The 22,088-nt window shown below is 36.2% G+C and overlaps 1 long non-coding RNA gene across 3 annotated transcripts in view; it reads left to right on the forward strand.

The window, feature by feature from the left end:
• The first annotated feature begins 20,664 nt into the window (after nucleotides 1–20,664).
• The window catches only part of LOC129395208 (uncharacterized), a 323,155-nt gene continuing 321,731 nt past the window's right edge, over nucleotides 20,665–22,088 (forward strand). For all 3 annotated transcript variants that reach the window (XR_010111296.1, XR_008622715.1, XR_008622714.2), the window contains exon 1: nucleotides 20,665–20,791. This is a non-coding gene — a long non-coding RNA (uncharacterized LOC129395208). The remainder of the gene's footprint in view (nucleotides 20,792–22,088) is intronic.

Consider the following 22,088-nt stretch of genomic DNA (forward strand, 5'->3'; position numbering starts at 1 on the left):
TAGCGGAGTTTTCAGATGAAGTGAAGTTGGATGTGTATATTCAATCTACTATCTTATTATTTTCTGCCTCTGGAGTAAAGTACTAGGAATTTATAGATTTAGGGAACCTGGAGTAGTCGTCTTCATGGCACAAATTCAAATACATAGACCACAGTTAATTTGGAAATGATATACATCTGCATTCTTCAAACTGAATCAAAGTTGAATCAAAATATAGACACAATGAAAGAAAATAAATCATTTTTTATTTCTCTCAGTTTCTCATTTATTCTTTAATAAAAATTGTGAAGGCCTGAAACTTTTATTTTCTATATAGTCTATACTTCTGATGTTCAAAAAATAACTAAAAAACCTTTAGTTCCTTTTATGGTTAATACTGAGTGTCAACTTGATTGGATTGAAGGATGCAAAGTATTCATCCTTGGCGTGTCTGCGAGGGTGTTGCCAAAGGAGATAAACATTTGAGTCTGTGGGCTGGGAAAGGCAGACCCACCCTTAACCTGGGTGGGCACCATCTAATCAACTGCCAGCGAATATAAAGCAGTGAAAAGGCTAGACTGACTTAGCCTCCCATCCTACATCTTGCTTCAGTGCTGGATGCTTCCTGCCATTGAACATAGGACCCCAAGTTCTTCAGCGTTGGGAATCAGACTGGCTTCCTTGCTCCTCAGCTTGCAGATGGCCTATTGTGGGACCTTGTTATCATGTGAGATAATACTACTTAATAAACTCCCTTTTCTATATATATATCCTATTAGTTCTGTCCCCCTAGAGAACCCTGACTAATACAGTGCCCCTTCTGGCAATAGGCTTGTCACTCCAAATAATTCCAAGTAAGGCAGCTTTGAAGATTGCTAGGTATCAATGGCACATTTTGGCATAAATTGTGGCATAAATTGAGATTATTGGCTTTATTTGAAACCAAGAGAACAGAGCTAAAGGAGCCTGACTCTCAAGTGTGACTGAACAGGCCAAGAAGCCCAAAGTATAGTATCCAAAGGAATGAAGTAAGATAGAAGTACATTATTAATTCTAAAGGAGTAATGAGAAAGTTTTTGCCACCCATGTACTTGTTTTCTCTAGTACCCTATTGCTTTTTGAATGTTGCTAGTATGTAGGGTATGAAAATAGTGTTTCAACCTTATATGCTCTAAATGAATTACACTTAACACAACATTAAACATAAGTAAAACTACTTGCCAGCATGGATAGCTCACTTCTTTCCCTTTTTTTTTTTTTTTTGAGATGAAGTCTTGCTCTCTTGCTCAGGCTGGAGTGCAGTGGCGTGATCTCGGCTCACTGCAACTTCTGCCTCCCAGGTTCACGCCATTCTCCTGCCTCAGCCTCTCGAGTAGCTGGGACTACAGGTGCCCACCACCACACCCAGCTAATTGGATAGCTCATTTCTAAAGTCCAGAAAATGTGTTTTGTGCACATTGTGTAAACAAGTCCTTTAGAATAAATAGAAATAAAAATGGGAGCTAAAATTACAATTTCAGATCTGGAAAAGCTTAAAATATAGGTTAGGTCTGGGGGCATAGCCAGAGGAGATATATATATATGTGTGTGTATATATATGTATATATATATGTATGTATATATATGTATATATATGTGTATATATATGTATGTATATATATGTATATATATATGTATGTATATATATATATGTATATATCTTGAATGTAAGAGGAGGTTCTGAGGAAGAGTATAGGAAAATTAAAGTAACTAGAATGATAGTGGGTCAATTTAAGAATGACTGAGGTCAAAATTGACCTTATTTTCTGCAGTTTCACTCATTTATTTAATCAATATTTAGAGAGTGCTTGTTCATGCTACACTCTGTGCTTGGTGTCTGGCATTCAGAGGTGAAAATAATCATTACTATTTTCTACTGAATGTATCTTATGTAATAGGAATTGTGGTAGACATGTTATTAATGTGCCCCTTCTCATTTATTCCTCGTAAGAACTTTTGAGTGGGAGTCCTTATTATCCCCAATGACTTCTCCAATGTTGATCAGCTGGAGTCCCCATAAAAAAACAGAACCCATTACAATTAGGATAATTCATGGAGGAGAGTGAGTGTTTAAAATGGAACCATTTATAAAATTATATAATTAATTATATAACTAATTATAAATTATAAAAGAAGCCACACGGAACACTGCAGGAATACTGGTGTTATTAGTGGCAAAACTGTCACCATCTCAAGTATATGAAGACCTTGGAGAGGAATTGTATAAAGTTAAACTCATTGAAAGGAGCACTATTAGACTGTTGAGTGACACAGAAAGCCTGGTGTTTCCTACCTTACAGAAAGATAGCCAAGGGAATAAATATTTTGATCTCACTTTCCTCCCTCCTCCAAATCTCATGCTTGGGATTTGGCATTAACCGACCTCAACCAAAAACCTGATGTGCCTGTTGATGTAATTCATACCAGTCAGTCAATCTGAACAGAGAGAGTGATGGGGAGAGGTGTAGAATAGAGATTGAGAGACCTACGAAAGATATCCAGCACACGAGGTTATGCAGTAAGGGGCAGAAGAGAACTTCAGTGCAGATATAAATGGTTCCAATGCTTATGTGTTTTTCATTGACCATTTCAATCTTATACATTTCTTCCTTGATAATTTGGTGGGATAGACAACAGTTTTAACAACTACAATATTACACAAAATGAGCAAGATTAAGAAAATTAATTGATAATTTTGCGACATGCCTATTGATAGCTTATAAACTTCCAGTTTTCGTTCTTGCTGTGGCTTTACATCTTACCAGGATCCTGGAGTCCCCTTTAGTCTGACGCTTCTATGTCACAATGGCCCAAAGATGAATCAAACAACTCAAGGAGCTCACAACTGAGTGTGAGAGATATATATGAAAACAACTAACTACAATACAAGTGCCTTGTGATATCATAGAAGAGCAAACAATTCAAGTGACTGAAGGTTGGTGGAATAAGGAAAGGTTTCATAGAAGTGACATTAAAATAAGCCTAGGATAATCAACAAGTGCTCAAGGCTTAATGGACCTGAAATTCTAGAAACTTTGTTAGAAAGATGTCAATTTTCAGTTCATTCCTAATACCAATCAAATCTACCTTGTACATTTCAAATCTCAGGCTAAAATCTGATCTCCAAGCAGTTGGTCTATGGGGGACATAGATGAAAGAATTCTGAGAATTGCCAGTGCATTTGGCTTCATCTAACTTAAAACGAAATTATAGTAGCAGCTTTTATTGCTTTTGGCAACACATTTTCATCTTTTATTAAAAACATTAATATGTTTTTCCCCTGACAAAGACCACGTGTCACCAAGATAAAATTTTTGTTTCACAAAATGCATGTTAGTGTTTTGGAACTTTGTGGAACTAAAACTAAAGCAGGAGTGGAAATGTAATCCTCATTCAAGAAAGAGTACAATCTGTATCATCACATTTCATTATTTACATGGAACTACACATTAATTGTTCCTCAATAAGTTCTTGGAATTTGTCCAAAAAGCAAGACTTTAATACAGATATTAGCAGAAACACTACTTATGAAACAAGTGGATAAGGAATTCTTTTTTTTTTTTGAGATGGAGTCTTGCTCTTGTCGCCCAGGCTGGAGTGCAATGGCTTGATCTCGGCTCACTGCAACCTCCACCTCCCAGGTTCAAGTGATTCTCCTGCCTCAGCCTCCCAAGTAGCTGGGATTACAGGTGCACGCCACTGTGCCAGGCTAATTTTTCTATGTTTAGTAGAGACGGGGTTTCACCATGTTGGCCAATCTGGTCTCAAACTCCTGACCTCAGGTGATCCCCCCGCCTCAGCCTCCCAAAGTGCTGGGATTACAGGAGTGAGTCACCACGACCGGCCAGGAATTCTATTTTTGACTCCCTTCTAAGACTTTGGCATACTAGTTAGCATATCTTAATTATGGCAGAGTAAGTCTAAAAGCATATAAGCATCACTCATGCTAAAAACTTGAAGATCTATCACTTAGTGAATATTTCATTAAATTGTTCTTTGAGAATAGGTTTTTCAACAATGAGAACATTTTTCTCTCATTCCTTTCCAATGACTACTATAGTTTACATTAGCGGAAACCAATCCACAGTTTTGGTAAAAGCATTTAAAGAAATATGAAAATTCCTGTTTAATGAAAATATTTTTTAAATAAAGTCAAATTATTTTCCATATACCTTTAGAGTTGAGCAGGTTCTTTCGTATGACTGGTTCAATACTTAACCAGTTATTGCTGAGTAAATTGAATTCCTATGAAGGGAAATGACTTTAATAAGATCATCTTTCTTATTTTGTTGCTTTTACTTCCTAACTGTAATATAGAGTTCTATCTGGCCATCCCTGTTTATAATTATGCAGCCAGCTTCTAGTTCTCCTTCTCTATAATATCTACTCTGTCACCTCCATATCAAAATATGTTGACTCCACATCAGAAATACACTTTAAACTTGGCACCTTATTGCCTTTCCCTCTGTTCCTACTATAGTTCAAGCTGCTATCATGTATTATACAGTTTTGATGGATCCCTTTCAGCCACAAGGAAGAGTCAAAATTTTAAAAAGAACATACAAAACCTTCTTAACCCAGCTTGAACTATCCAAGCTTCTTTTTAGCCATTCACTTACCAACCACTCATTCCAAGTAAATGTTCAACTTTTTAGCAACATGGGATTCTTTCTTTTCCCCAAAAGTGTTAGTCTTACACACTTTCAGGACATAGCATTCTTCCTGTCTAGAAGGAAATGTAATCCTCATTCAAGAAAGAGTATATTCTGTATTACATTTCATTATTCAAACAAAACGTCACATTAAATGTTCCTTAATACATTATTGGAATTTCTCCAAAAAGGAAGGCTTTAATACAGATATTAGTAGAATCACTACTTATGAATCAAGTGGAAACAATTCTATTTTTGACACATTTCAAAGACTTTGGCAAACTGATTAGCATATCTTATGACAGAGCAAATCTTGGTTGCCTACTGAATATCTTTTCCATCTTTTGAGATCCTAGTCAAATGTCAGTTCTTTTTTTTTTTTTTTTTTTTTTTGAGACAGAGTCTTGCTCTGTTGCCCAGGCTGGAGTGCAGTGGCGTAATCTTGGCTCACCGCAAGCTCCACCTCCCGGGTTCACGCCATTCTCCTGCCTCAGCCTCCCGAGTAGCTGGGACTACAGGCGCCCACCACCATGCCTGGCTAATTTTTGTATTTTTAGTAGAGACGGGGTTTCACCTTGTTAGCCAAGATGGTCTCGATCTCCTGACCTCGTGATCTACCCGCCTCAGCCTCCTAAAGTGCTGGGATTACAGGCGTGAGCCACCGCGTCCGGCCCAAATGTCATTTCTTGTGTAAAATCTTCTCTACCCTCCAGGACAATGAAGCCCTGACTACTCTGTGCTCTCACAGCATTATGCGCAAAGTTGTGCCACAAACTTTTTCTTTTGTTGCAATATCCTTGAAGTCAGGGGACAAGTATTATTCAACTTTGTGCGTTTCTCATATTTACTACCATGGCTGGAACATAATAGAAGGTTTTATGTTTGCAAAATAAGTTGTTTAATGCATTAGTTGCCATCAGAGTCTGGTTTTAAAGGTCGACGTACATGGATATATTAATAAATGGTAAGTACCTCCACAGAGAGATGGTTCTCTGTTCTCATTCCCCTTGGTATTGTAGGGTATAACACAAATGAATTAACTGGGACTAGTAGGATGGAAGTTGGTATTTAGGTTATAGCTTTGGAGGGCATCCCTACATTCGACACTGTTTTTCATAGAGAGTTGCCAATTGACATTTGCCAACGGAGTAATGGAACAAATGTTTCTCTATTAAGATGAGTTTTGGTGTGGAAGGCACACAAATAGCTAACTACATTATTCCAAACTTCACCTTTGAGCAATGTAAGAAATAACAAAGAGTTCAGGAATTTCTTCTGGACCCATTTGAGCCTTCATATTTCAGTCTTTTAATCCCAGGACCATTAAGAGATATTAAGGTTAAAAAGTACTTAAAGTTGAACTGTAAATGGACTTGAAAAAGTTGAAATAAATCACCTGTAAATTAGTGAGGTTCTGACAACAAGCAATCCAATTAGGGTACACATCTGTCAAGTTACTCAATTTTCTTTTGAAAGGTATTAATGAGAATGGCATATTCGAAATTTGCAGCAGTTCTGATTTATAGCACAGGCCCATTTGCATAGCTTGTACCATATTGTCACTCTAGAGACAATAGCTAGATCCTCTTTATGTGAAGAGTTCACCTCTGTCAATAAATTTGTCCAGGTGATAGTGCCAAGAATCTACAAAGGGAAATCACTGGTGTCTATGTGTTTAACTAGAACTGCTGTATTTATCTATTTGCTGCAGTTCTCCTATGCTAGGAAACAACATTTACCTCTTTCTACTCTCCAAAACCTTTGGTTCTAATTAGCTTTTGACCCAGAGATGTTCTAGAAAGCCAGGTTTCTCTTTTTGGTCTGTGGTGGCCTGGGCCCTACTATGTGCCTGTCTCTCTTACAGTCCTCTGGCCCTTAACTATTTGTCTATGTAACCTTGAACATGACAGATTCATTGGAATAAAAAAGAGGATCTTGATAGCTTCCAAATCATTTTGTGGTTGACTTTATGATATATCAGTTTCCACTAAATGGAAAATTGTGATGTTGTCAGTCTGACAAAGAAAACTAAATTTTGCTTCAGTCTGGATAATGTCAGTGAATAACAAATTTCTTTCTTTTGCCTTTCAAGTGTCTCATACAAAGACAAAAAGCAATTTGTTTTTGTAACATTTAGAGCCTAAGTAGAATGGCAATGCCTTCTTTAGTGTGTAATTATGACATTATTAAATTGAAGTGCTTAATGAACGTCTTTTCATTAATTCATTTATCAAAAAGGTTTTATATGTATGTTCACTTCTATTTTAATAATTAATTTGGGGTTAGAGATTGGAAAACAAGATTTTGTCACAGATTTTGTTAACTTCCTGAGCACACATCAAAAATGGCATTAGTCAAAATTCATAGATACATAGCCTATGAAACGTTTGCAAAGAAAAGAAAGATTTTCTTAAGTAAAATAGAGCACTCAAATTTTGAGGGATATACATTGATTTTGATAACAGAAAAATACTGATGTTCAATTGAAAATATTAGCACATTTTTATCTTCAGCTTTGTTGCAAAACATTTTCATCTGGCAATTAAGGCTGAAGGCAACAAAGAAAGTCTTTAAAAGGTTAAGTTAAATAATACACAGTTATAACCATACTGGAGACTATGAAATTTCTCCAATAAATGACCATAAGTACAATTCTGCAAATATTGAGTCCCTCATTGCACCAGTTGTTTCTTTTTACTTAGTTTGTTTTATTAATTAAACAATGAATTTATTCATAAATATATAGCTATCCAAAAATAATTATTACCAATTATGTGTAAAAGAGCAACACAAACTGTTTCTCATCTTATAACATTTAGTAATATAAGAAACACTTCTTATATTAGAGATAAATGAAATCATGTCTAGATCCTGTAAGGTGAAGAGGAATGAACTGAGGCATGCTAATATCATCACTAATATTATACTTGTACAAAGATTGCACGCAACTTGAAAGGTAAAAAAAATGAGCAATTTGGTTTCAAATATGACCAAGAAAAAGCAAAGAGACTAAGAACTAGAGAGTTTTCTAAAAAGTTAAAAATGCAGCATATATCTTTCAAAACAGAAAGCTGAATAACCCTGAAAATGTCATATTTTGCCACTTTATTTTTATTCCTGGAATTGTACTTGAGAAATGACGAGTGTATTCCCACAGTTAATTAGCAGACATGGAATAGGGTTACAAGGAGCACTCAGACCACAGTCATGACATCCTGAAGATTCTTTCACATTCTAGAATGAGCAAATGCCAAGCCTTATCACACAGAGGAACCAACTAATGATGTGTACATACATGTGACAGAATTTAGAAATGTCTAAATAATGTGAAAGTCATCTGGTCTACCTCACTTTGAACATGAGGAAACTGCTCAAGGAATCGAAGATGATTTGCCCACGGTTACCCAGTAAGTTAGTGTCAAATCGGGGGCTCATTTAAACTTAGTGGCTCCCAATAGTGAGGTCTTTCAAAGAGCATTTGTGCTTCTTCAGGTGACTTTTTATAGTCAGTATTCCCCATCCGTTTGCGGCAATGCTGTCTCTTTTCTATTCAGCTTTTAGTCATTCATCTCGATAAGGTGCCTAACATTTTTCACCATGCAATTAGCAAACAGTGGTCCAGAGAGGCTTTAAATATTGACATCAAGATACAATATTTCTATAATCATGCATACAGCTCTTTTCCTAGTCCTATTTCCCACGGCCTTCACTTATCCACACTCCAGAGATGCCAGTCAAACTTGACAGTTCTTGGGTTTGCCATGCACTTTCATACCACTTTGGCTTTGTTTCAGCAGTTCTTAGCCTGGAATTCCTTCTACTTGATTATTTTTCTGTCTTCTAAAGTCCTTCTCACTGAAAATAAAAACAATACAAATGAACCAGCAACAAAATGCACAGAGAATATAGACAGTTGACATATGGAAATAGAGATACGTGTAGTCAATAATTATATAAAAAGTGCTCAGCCTCACTAATACAAAAGTGGAAATTCAAATGAAGTGACATTTTTTATCTTGGAGGTTACCAAAAAAGTTTGCTAATAAGCACTATTAGTGGAAATATATGGAAAGAAGAAAACCTCATAAGCTTTATGGCTAAATGTGTGGTAGGTTTTTCCATTTGTTTGTGTCGTCTCTGATTTCTTTAGCAGTGCTTTGTAATTCTCATTGTAGAGCTCTTTCACCTCCATGGTTAGCTTGGTTCTTAGGCATTTGATTATTTTTGTGGCTATTGTGAATGGGATTGCATTTGTTATTCCACTCTCACCTCGAACGTTATTTGTGTACAGAAATGTTACTGAGTTTTGAATATTGATTTTGTATCCTGAAACTTTGCTGAAGTTGTTTATCAGACCTAGGAGCCTTTGGACAGAGACTAAGGGTTTTTTTTTCAAGGTATTGAATCATATTCACTGTGAAGAGACAAAGTTTGACTTTCTCTCTTTCTATTGGGGTGCCTTTTATTTCTTTTTCTTGCCTGATTGCTCTGGCTAAGAGTTCCAGTACAATTTTGAATAGGAGTAATGAGAGTGGGCATTCTTGTCTTGTTCTGGTTCTCAAAAGGAATGCTTCCAGCTTTTGCCCATTCAGTATAATGTTGGGTGTGGGTCTGTCATAGATGGTTGGTATTATTTTGAGGTACGTACCTTTGATTCTTGGTTTGTTGAGGGTTTTTAACATAAAGGGATATTGAATTTTATCAAAAACATGTTCTGCATCTATTGAGATGATTATTTGGTTTTTGGCTTTAGTCCTGTTTATGTGATGAATCACATATATTATTTTGTGTATGTTGAGCCAACTTTATAGCCCAGGAATAAAGCATACTTGCTCATGATGGATTATGTTTTTTATGTACTAATGGATTCAATTTGCTGTATTTTGTTGAGGATTTTTGCATCTATGTTAATCAGAAAATTGGTCTGAAGTTTTCTTCTTTCATTGTGTCTCTGCTAAGTTTTGGTATCAGAATGATGCTGAACTCATAGAATGAATTAGGGTGAAGTCCCTCCTCTGTTATGTTTTGAAACAGTATCAGTAGGATTGGTACCAGCTCTTCTTTATACATCTCATAGAATTTGGCTGTGACTCCATCTGATGCAGGGCATTTTCTGATTGGTAAGATTTTTATTTCTGATTCAATTTCAGAACTCATTATTGATGTGTTCAGGCTTTCTATTTCTTCTTGGTTCAATCTTAGGAAGTTGTATGTTTCCAGGAATTTATCCATTTATTCTAGGTTGTCTATCTTGTGTGCATAGAGGGGTTCATAATAGTCTCTGCGAGTTTTTATATTTCTGTGGGGTCGGTGGTAAGGTCTATGTTATCATTCCTGATTGGGTTTATTTGGATCCTCTTCCTTTTTTTCTTTATTAGTCTAGCTAGTGGTCTATCTTATGTGTTCTGTCAAAGAACCAACTTTTGGTTTCATTGATTTTTTGTGTGATTTTTCTCATCTCCATTTTGTTCAGTTCAGCTCTGATTTTGATTATTTCTTGTCTTCTGCTACATTTGGGGTTGGTTTACTTTTGCTTTTCAAGTTTTTCTAGGTTTGATTGTTAATGTGAGGTCTTTTTAACTTTTTGATGTGGATGTTTAGTACTATAAACACCTCTCTTAACACTGTGTTAGTTGTGTCCCAGAGATCTAGTACATAGTATCTTTGTTTTTATTAGTTTCACAGAATTTCTTGATCTCTGTCTTAATTTCATTGTTTACCAAAAAGTCATTCAGGAGCATGTTGTTTGATTTCCATATAATTGTATGGTTTTGAGAGGTGTTCTTGGTATTGATTTCCACTTTTATTTTGCTGTGGTCCAAGAGCGTGGTTGGTATGATTTCAGTATTATTTTATTGTTTACCCCAAATCATTTAGGAGCATTTTAATTTTCATGTAATTCTATGTTTTGAGAGATATTCTTGGTACTGATTTTTATTTTTATTGCACTGCGATCCAAGAGTGTGGTTGGTAATTCAGTTTTTTAAAAACATTTGCTGAGAATTCCTTTATGGCGTAGTGTGTGGATAGGAAGAATCAATATTGTTAATATGGCCATAATGTCCAAAGCTGTTTACAGATTAAATTTTATTCCTATCAAAATACCAATGACATTTTTCACAGAATTAGAAAAAAAAATCTAAAATTTATTTGGAACCCCCCCAAAAAACCCATACAGCCAAAGCAATTCTAAACAAAAAAACAAAGCTGGAGTCATCTCACCACCTGACTTCAAACTATAGTACAAGGCAACAGTATCTAAAACAGCATGGCAATGGTACAAAAACAGACACATAGATCCATGGGAATGATCAGAGAACTCAGGAATAAAGCCATATACCTACAACCATCTGATATTTGACAAAGCTCATAAAAGCAAGCAATGGGGAAAATACTGACCACTCAGTAAATGCTGCTGGGCTAACTGACTATCCATATGCCAAATATTAAAACTGGACCCCTACCTTTCACCATATACAAAAATCAACTCAAGATGGAATAAAGATTTTAATGTAAAACCTAAAACTATAAAAATCCTAGAAGAAAATCCAGAAAACATCATTCTGAACATCATCCCAGGTAAAGACTTCATGATGAAGACTCCAGAAGCATTTGCAACAAAACCAAAACACTGACAAGTGAGACCTAATTAAACTAAAGAACTTCCATACAGTATAAGAAATTATCAACAGAGTAAACAGACAACCTAGAGTATGGGAGAAAATGTTTGCAAATTATGCGTCTGACAAAGGCCTAATATCCAGAATCTATAAGGAACTCAAACAAATAATAAAAAAATGCAATTTAAAAATTGGCAAAGGACATAAACAGACACTTTTCAAAAGAAGACATTCACTCAGCCAACAAGCATATGAAAAAATGTTCAATGTTACTAATCATTAGGGAAATCCAAATCAAGACTAAAATGAGATACCATCTCACACCAGTCAGAATGGCTATTATTAAAAATCCAATAAATAATATATACTGATGAGGTTGTGGAGAAAGGGAATTACTTATCTACTGCTGGTTGGAATGTAAATTTGTTCAGCCACTGTGGAAAGCATGCCCAGGTAACAAATCTGAATGTGTACTTCTTGAACCTAAAATAGAAGTTGGAATAAACAAAAGAAATCTCATAAACCTTTGCTAAGTATGTGTAACTATATATTCACGTGTACATTAAAAGGCTGGGCAAGAACCTGTATATTATACATATATACATTTATGCAAATATGTGTATATGTATATGGACGTGGCTTAGGTCTGTATGTGTTAACTACACACTGGACAAGTTCAACTTCTGTATGGCAATAACAATTACTTACATTTATGTGGAGCTTTATAGTATCCCAAACACATTTATATTTGTTTTTTCATTGGAAACTTAGGAATTGGTACTAAGAATTTTTTAAACAAAGTAAGTTTATATTCCACAACATTCATATGAAGTTATTTGTTTAAGGAAATAGAACTGGTTAGGAGAACTCAAAGAAATTTTACATTTACTACCCTCTTTGTAACTCTTCACACAAGTGGGGTGAGGGAGGATGGTGGAGGATGCAAGACAGAGATGGGCTGGAGAAAAAAGCTATGAATAAACAAGACAGAAAATGGCCAAAAATAGTAAGCACCTTGGAATCACCACCTTCTTTGCCAGGCGTTTTCTTTTATTCCAAAAGAAATCTTTCATCTGACTAATTAGTGTTTAAAAATTATTGCCTCCCTTGTACCCCTCCTAAAACCCAAGGAGCTAAATATCTACAGTGAACCTTAGAATCAGTACCCATTCCAAAGACAGGATGACCTGTATGTATTCTGAATAATTCTGCACATTAAATGTGGAATTGTGTCATTTTGTTTCATCTCAATTCACTTCTTTTTATTTCGTTTTTTACTCTGTCTCTACCTGATCAAAATAAATCAATATCCAGGCAATGGGTTAAATTTAGAAGTTTATGCTTGAAAAAATATTCAATATGTCAGTAGGTGAGTTTTCTTGCCTGAGCTTGAAACAATGCTGTGAAGTCATCCTTCCATCTTTTCTAAATATCTTATTGCAAAGGAACTCTTGCCAAAACACACAACCACCAACTTTCCTCTAATTAGCCCTTAAGGAATTGTTTTTAAAGTCTTAATTTTCAGGAAACAGATGTAAACCTAACTTCTAATTATGAAAGACATAGGCTTCTTTTTCCATTTTTTTTTCTTTTTATTTCATTTGCTGACAAGTGAGACAACCCACTGTGTTTTCTTCAGGGATAATTTTCCAAAGGCAAAGGAGGGGTTGGAAAGCAATTGAGCTCTTTCATGAATGGAGATTGTAAAAAACGCAAATACAGAGCATTTAGTCTTGCCTCAGGAAATAATTCCATACTTATACCTCAAATTATGCATGTGCTCAGAGCAGTCAGAAACATATGCATGCATGTACATGTGTGTGTGGACACATGAGCACACATTACCATTAGTGGTAAATAGAAGAGAGGATTAATGAAAACCAACCGTGATAAAGAGAGTAAAATAGCTCATTAATATAATGCTGTTATATCAAACACATAGGATGAACTGTAGAATTAGATTATGATACAGCACTTGCATTTTTAGAGGCAGGAAGAGAAAGACTCTAGAGATCTGGGTACCTGCTTGAAGACAGATCTCAGATACAGAAGTGATTCTTAAGAGTATTTACAATATACATTCTCTCCTTATATTTCTCCTAACTATTCCACATTATATATTCTTTCCTTTTTCCTTACTATAGCAATATTTTATTTCAGATAGCAACATGCCCAAATGAAAATATCTATTTCCCATTCTCTTTTGCAAGTAGGCTGTCATGTGGCAGGCAGTTCTGGCCAATGAGTTGTAAGCAAAAGTCACCGGGTGAGATTTCTGAACAAAATTTTCAGAGGGGTCTGAGTCTACCGATACACAGGTTTTGGCCCTTCCCTGTTGTCTTTCCTTCTTCTTTTTAGTGGGAAAAAAACAAGATGGCCAGCACCATAGTAACCATCATGAGATAATTGATGATGACCTTGAGGATAGAAGGCACAGACTATGGGAAGCAGAACAGAAAGAAAGAAGCTTGGAGAACTGATGGCTTCACAAAGCTTCTGTACATGCTTCAGACTTCCTACTTTGCAGATTGTGGTAAAAGAAATATAACATCACACTGGTTTAATCCATTGTTTTCCAGTTTTCTATTAGCAGCAACTGACTATAAGAGGGAATATTTTAACCAAATAAAGTTTGTACATTGAAGGCTCTTCTAAACCAGATAATGAAGGGCTCTGAAATGATCCTTCTACTTTTACAAAAACTGTTAAGTGATACCTATCAGAATTGAGAGAGGCAGGCAAGTTTTCTACATGTACCAGGAGAAAGTCAACAGCAGCCATATCTAACAGCAAAACTTCCCAGAAAGAAATGGCGATGTGGACATGCCAGCAGCCGTCATCTCTCAAAATTGCCCAGGACAACATCATTTATTTCCATCTATATTTACAAGACTAGTTTCCAAATGAAGTGATGTGGAGTGAAGTGTTCCAGGATTGCTCTGAACAGTAGCACAGAGAAAATGATGGCAAAGCAAAAAACAAAATTAACTCAGAGTTGTTTAGTCCTCAAATGAACTTTCCCCCCAGCCTCAGTTGGTTCTTGGTCCTGCACATCTCTGCAGCATAAATTTCATCTTACCCTCCTTCTCCTCCCCTAACACCACACCTTTGTCTCTAGCCACATGTAACTCCATGTAATTGATAAACACATCATGCTATTTCTCACCTCTAGCTTTTGACTTATGCTAGTTTCTCTGCTTGCATGCCCTTTTTGTCCTTGCCCCTTCTTCTAAATAACTGATATTTGTTCTGCAGAACTCAGCTTTTAATTCTGCCTTTCCAGAAAGGCTTCTGTTCCTATTCTTTCCATCTTACCATCACATATAATGTGGACTAAGTACCTCCCACCATTTGCTACCTGGGCTTACCACCCAGAGCTTATGCAGAGTATGCTGTCACCACACTGATTTTTTATTTCTTCTAGAGTTCTGGGTTGGGAGCAGGAACTACGTATGACCCATATCTGATTTCCAAGCCCTAGCACAATACCTAGTACTTAGTATTCATTAAATATTTGTTGAATGAATGGATGTCATAAATTATTTAAAAATGCTTTTGGTATTTTTCCACATTTGCAATGCCTCTGTAAAATTGATGTTAAGTAAAATATGTCCTTAGACCGATTTGCTGACATAAAACCCAAAACGAACCAAGCTTCACTATAATGCTGAATAAACTCTAAGATGATTTTAGGTAGAACACACAGAGAAAAATAACTTAATATAGAACTTTCTTCTACATTTTAATATCCATGGCAAATTAGTCTAGTGGTTTATAAAATCTTCCTGTTTATTTTTCATGTGTTTTGGCTGTAAATATTACAGGCCAAGTGGGCACTATGCATGAAGGAATTTGTGACTGGGGTTCGAGGAAGACGCCAAAGTTAACGTGAAGGGGTGATCATACATATTTTTATCTATGTGAAGTACATTGAGAAGGCTGGGCTTGTCTCCCTGCAGGAAATTGGCCAATCTGGTGTAACACCCTGGAGGGATGAGGAAGGAGTGTCCGACATGGTGGACCTGATGAATCACGGTATCATTTCACACAACCCCTCAATGTTTCTCCAGAATCTTTTCTCACATCCGTCTTCAACCAGGCATTAACAATTAACCAGAGGCTAGATATATGATAGACAGGATTATCTATGTCAGCTGAAGACATCTATTTTCAGAGTTGAATGTGTATCAGAATCACTGGGAGAGCTTGTTAAACCACAGATTGCTGTTAAATTCCCAGAGTTTTTAACTTTGCAGGTCTGGGGTGGAGCCAAAAATGAGCATTTCTGATAAGTTCCCAGGGGATGTTGATTCTGCTCCTACAAACAACAGGCTTTTACAATTACTACCATAGTTAGTCAAGGTGATTACATTCCATAATTAGAAAAATATAAAAAAAAAAAGGCAGTCCCTTTTCCCTCAAAGGATGAAGAGTGTCCTTGGGCATCTAAGAGACTGGAATTCTGAAGCTAGGACTAAAAGTAGAAAAGAAAGAAAAAAGACAAAAACACTAATTAATTTGCTTGTCAGGAGCATAGGAGCAACTGGTATTGCCATCTGGATAGGAAACTGTAAACTTCTAGACCATACCATCTCCTCCTCCTCTTTAGCTGCCATTCCTGAAAATTCTGTCAAGGTAGGGTAAGGTATGTTTTGTTTCCTTTAGAGCTAGAACCACAGCAAGTATGCCCCTGGACAAATGAATTCACTCTTAAATATAATTACTTAATGCAAACCACCTTGCTTTGGGATTTCTTGCTCCACTCTCCCAGTACTGCTTCTTTTTTGTGAAAAGTATCTGCTCTCTCTCTCTCTGTCTCTCTTTCTCTGGATTATGTCATTAGGATATTGATGAGCCTTTTGTGGTAAATTCTGAGTATCAGCTTTGGATACCTCTTCACAGTTGTGCCTTCTAATTGACATCTACCTGTTTGAGTTATTTCTGCAAACCCATGATTTTCTTTTCTATTAAGCCCTGAATTGTACTGAGTATAGTCTTCTCTGGTAATGGTACCACATCTATGTGGTCACCTAACCAGGAAACTTTACTCCTCCTTCTCTTTAGCCCTTTCATCTAATCAGATCACAAGATTGAGTAATATTTATGACCCCTCTTCTTTCCTCTAGTTCTACTATAATTATTATAACTCTGACTTTCTTAGTCTTTCTTGGCTGCAGTCTCTTTCTCCAAATCAAAAATTGTGCTGATCAAACCCTCCAGCTTGTTTAAAGCTCTTCAGTAGCTCTTCATTACCCACAGCACTGTTCTTCAAATTCTCTTTTTGAAGGGCCTATAGTTACACGGAGGAGATGACATTTATTCTGGTTCATAATGCGTGAGTTCCTTAAGGCATGGAAGATAAAATATTTTATTCCAAGGCAAGCAAAATTGATGGGGTTGGGTGGGGGAAAATAGTCAAACTTCTAATAAAGTGCTGCTACAGGTGCCCATGTCTTCACTTCAGCCAGACTTGCTTCTTTGATATATTTTATATATTCAGCGCTGTATAAGTTTTCCCTTGGAAAATAGGTTTTTAAGAAAAAACCTGAACACCTTTGGGATGTAGGATAAAATCTCTAAATATGTTGGATAGTCAAAGCTCTCAATGATCTAGTCTGCACCTATCTTTCCAGCCTCTTATCTTACTACATTATCTCATGTCCCCTTGAAAATAAATACAGATTCTCCCCCAGTCTTTCCCGTGTCTTTGCCTCTGCACATGGTTTCCTCTGTACTTGGGAAACCATTTTTCATCTCTCTGTACCAGTGAACTCACTCATTATGGCCCATTATGACTCAAAGCAAATCTCAGTTTCTTTCCAGAGTCACAATTACTACCACAATTATCTGTGCTCCCACAGTACTCTGAAAGTACTTTGCAAACACCTCCTTAATTCAGTCACTTTAATTTCCTGGGTGAGGTATCATCTTTGATTGTCCCAAGTCCCACTGCCTTGCCAGACCCAAAGTAGCTATCGCTAAGTACTTGTGTTAAAATGAACGACATAAAGGTAAAATTTTCCCAAACATGTAATAAATAACACTAATTTACATTTATATAATTTGATGTTTGATGCATTAAATTTCTGTGCCATGCAGTGGTACACTACAGAGATAGTACCATACTAACTGAATTTAAATCCTGGTTGTACACTTTACTGGCTTCGTGGCTTTAGGCATATTACCTAACCTATTTACGTTGCAGTTTCTTCATGAGTAGCAGATAGACATAACTACATCAAAGGACTGAATTAGTTGACATATGTAAATCACTTAGCATAGCACTCAGCTCATCATTACATTTATTCTGGCTCATAATGCGTGAGTTCCTTAAGGCATGGAAGATAAAATATTTTATTCCAAGGCAAGCAAAATCGATAGGGTTGGGTGAGGGATATATTCAAACTTTTAATGAAGTGGTGCTACAGGTGCCCATGTTTTCACTTCAACCAGACTTACTTCTTTGATATATTTTGTATATTTAGCCCTGTTTAAGTTTTCCCTTAGAAAATAGGTCTTTAAGAAAACCTATTTTCTTAAAGAAAAATACCTATTTTCTCATCATAAGCACACAGTATATGTTAACAACTACTATTCTGTTGTTTCATACATTGACTTATTACTCATTAAGTGTATTTTAGTCCACATTTCAATAACTGAGAATATTCAGGATTTATCCAACATTCTCAGCTTTAAAGTTACATAATTCTATGTTGATCAAGAAAATAGACAATGAAATTAATTAATGTGTAGGCAATATGTAGAACTTTTTAAGCAATGAAGATATTTGCCAAAATAAACCAAGTTTTTAAGGCTTCTTTCGTAGTATATTCTATACTTCAACTCGTAGGACAATTTAAAAAAATCTAGTATGAACAAAAAGGCATTATACCTAATTATTAATTTTATTTTTTGAATAGCCTCAACTAATACAATGCATAAATCTTAAGTGTTCAGTACAATGACTTTTGATAATTTTTTGATCCCCTGTAACTACCATCAAAAGGAAGATATAGAGCATTTCCATTACCGCAAGAAGTTTCCTCCTGCCTCCACCAAGCTGATCTTAACAGCCACTTTTTAGAGCTAATCATTGACTGGCTTATTTCAACAAAGATTACTTTTGACTGTTTTGCATTTGATATAAATTGAATCATGCAGTCACAATTGTTTCTAGCTTCTTCCATACAAGATTGGGCTTTTGAGATGCATCTATATTGTTGCATTCATCTCTCTTTCATTTCTTTTGATGGCTGAGGAGTATTTCATTAGAATACTCAATATTATTACTCATGCTTCTGTTGATGAGTCTGTAGGTGGCTTTCAGTCTGGGGCTATCACAGACAGGACTGTTATGAATAAATAGTCTTTTAGTTGTCATTTGTAGACATTAGTTTTTATGTATTTTTTTTTATTATACTTTAAGTTTTAGGGTACATGTGCACATTGTGCAGGTTAGTTACATATGTATACATGTGCCATGCTGGTGCGCTGCACCCACTAACTCGTCATCTAGCATTAGGTATATCTCCCAATGCTATCCCTCCCCCCTCCCCCCTCCCCACCACAGTCCCCAGAGTGTGATATTCCCCTTCCTGTGTCCATGTGATCTCATTGTTCAATTCCCACCTATGAGTGAGAATATGCGGTGTTTGGTTTTTTGTTCTTGTGATAGTTTACTGAGAATGATGGTTTCCAGTTTCATCCATGTCCCTACAAAGTATTTTCAAATAAATACCTAGAAATGCAATTGGAAGATAACATGGTTTGGATGTATGACCCCTCTAAACCTCATGTTGAAATTTGATCCCTAATGTTGGAGAAGGTGCCTAGTGGGAGGTCTTTGGGTCATGAGGACAGATCCCTCATGAATGGCTTGGTGCCATTCTCATGGTAGTGAGTGAGTTCTTGCTTCATTAGGTCCTATGAGAGATGGTCGTAAAAAAGAGCCTGGCACCTCTCCTCTCTCTCTTGCTTCCTCTTTTGCTATGTGATCTCTGCACACACCAGCTCCTCTTCCCCTTCCCCCACGAGTGGAAGCAACCTGATGTGCTCACCAGATGCAGATGCCCAATCTTGAACTTTTCAGCCATCAGAATTCTGAGATAAATAAACATTTTGTCTTTGTCAATTACCCAGCCTCAGCTATTTCTTTATAGCAATACAAAATGGACTAAGACAGTTGGTTATAGATAAATTATGGTTAACTTCATAAGCAACTGCCAAATTGTTTTCCAAAGCAGGTGTATCATTTTGACACTCCTACTGGCAATGCATATCCTTTTCAAAATTTGGTACAGTCAAATGGTTTTTATTATAGCCAACATATTGAATGTGAAATTTTATCACATTAGGGTTTTGTTTTGCATTTCTCTGATGACTGGTGATATTGAACACCTTGTCAAGTGCTTTTTAGCCATATATTTATATATACATAGACATATACATATACAGACATGAAATACATATATATATATATATATAATTGTTTGCAAATGTTTCATGTACCAGGATATGAAACATTTTTTCAGATATATGTACTAAAAATATTTCATCCCAGTCTATGACTTGTGTCAAAGATAAACAAAGCATGGCATTAGAGTGGTCAGTAACTATGACAGTCGGGAAAAAAGCAGAGCTCCACTTTGATTCGTACAAGGGTGACTGGGCATTTTAAAGGGAGAATGAAAAAGCAGAGAGAAAGAAAATGGGAGATGGGGGTGGATGCTTCTTTATATGTCTCATAATTTTGGTTTAATGCTGTACATTTTTTTAGGACAGTGGTAACTAAGGCATGCTTTTAGTTGGCCTGGTCTTCAGTGTGGGTGCCTGAGACGTTGGGCTGAGTAGGGTTTTATTGTTGCAATTATTACCTTCAGTGTACTATGGTCTTTAAATTCCTCTAGTGTTACTGTGTATTTAGGCTGAAAACTCATTTTCCAGAAGATTATTTTCTTAATGTCTGGTCCACCTTCAGCTGGAGGTCTTCTCTTTTGCCTGTGTCTCAAAGTAGGCTGCAGGCTTCTCTTTTGACCCTCTCCCAGCAGGAGGTTGCTGTTACTTGTTACATGAAGCTGGCTAGGCTGGTGATAGAGGGTGGAGAGTATTCTCTGGTGTTCCGGTTCAGTCTGAGTTTTAGGCAGGCTCGGTGTCTCCCTTGATCTTACAGTAGGGCATTATTGATCCTGTTCCTTCCACAGCAGTAGACTCTATTTTTCTTGGCCATGAATGTGTTTCTGCCCTTTCCCTAGGTATAGAGGGATTTCTCTGTTCCCTTTACCCAGCTGCAATTTGTCTTCATCTGTGCCTGAGGGTGACAGTGCTTGTTGTCATTCCCCTAGTGAATTAAGGCTTTTGTTCCCTAGGGGGAAGAGGGGAAGATAATTCATATGGAGCATCACACCAGCTATCTCCTCCTCCGTGTCCTGCACTGCAAAGGAGGCCTTTTCATCCTCTCTACTGCCTCCAATTTTTCTCACGAGGAATGTGAGAGGAAAACCTGTAAGTAGATGTGAACTTCCCTGGTTTGTAAGGCTCCAGAGGTTTCTATACTCTCATGCTAGGTCTCCTACGGTAGAAATACAAGTCATAGATATTATATTTTTTTCTAATATACTCATTTAAAGTGATTTAAATTTCTCTCTAAACACAGCTTTAGCTGTATCCCAAAATTTGATATACTTTATTTCATTTCCATTCACTTCAGACTAATTTCTTTTGTATATTTTTTTGACCCAGGTTTGTTTAGAAGTATACTTGTAATTTCCAAATATGCTGGATTTTCTAGATATCTTATTACAATTTTTACTTTAACTCTGTTGTTGTCATACAGTACACTGTATATGATATCAAACCTTCTAACTTATTAATTCAATATCATGTTGGTCATAGATTATATTCTACATAATGTTGATGCTTTGAAATTTATTAAAATTTGTTTTGGGTCTCAGAATATGCTCCATCTTGATGAATGTTGCATGTCTCCACAAGAAGAATACGTATTCTGCTTTTCTGTGGTATACTGTCCTATAATGTAAAGTAGGTAAATTTATGGTTTCACTCTATCCCCACCCCAATCTCATCTTGATTTATAGTTCCCATAATTCCCATGTGTTGTGAATCATTGGGGTCGTTTCCCTCATAATGTTCTCATGGTAGTGAATAAGTCTCATGACATAGGATGTTTTTATAAGGGGTTTCCCCTTTCACTTAGCTCTCATTATCTCTTTGCCTGCCGCCACGTAAGATGTGCCTTTCACCTTCCACCATGATTATGAGCCCTCCCCAGCCATGTGGAACTGTGAGTCCATTAAACCTCTTTTCCTTTATAAATTACCCAGTCTTGGGTATGTCTTTATCAGCAGTGTAAAAATGGACTGATACTGTTGATAATGTTGTTATAGTCTTTTATGATTTCATGGCTCTTATACTTGATGATTTTGTTCTCTATTTGTAATAAATTGCTGAGAGGTAGGTGGTTAAATTTCCAACCATGATTGGAAACTTGTCTATGTCTTTCTTTGTTCCTCATTTTTTTTTGTTTCATGTATTTCGAAACTCTGTTTTTAGTTTAATAATGATTTAATATTGTTATATGTTCTTGATGAATTGATCCTTTTTATATCACTTATACTTGTTCTTCTCTATATTTAGTAATAATTTTTATCTTTAATTTTACTTTTTAATTAATATAGCCATAGAATCTTTATTATGCTTAGGATTTCATAGCATAATCTTTACACCCACTTACTTGCAACTTATAGTATATTTATATTTAAAGAGCATTTTTGTAATACAA

Source organism: Pan paniscus, chromosome X (genome assembly GCF_029289425.2).
Source record: "Pan paniscus chromosome X, NHGRI_mPanPan1-v2.0_pri, whole genome shotgun sequence".
NCBI classification, from domain to species: Eukaryota; Metazoa; Chordata; class Mammalia; order Primates; family Hominidae; genus Pan; species Pan paniscus.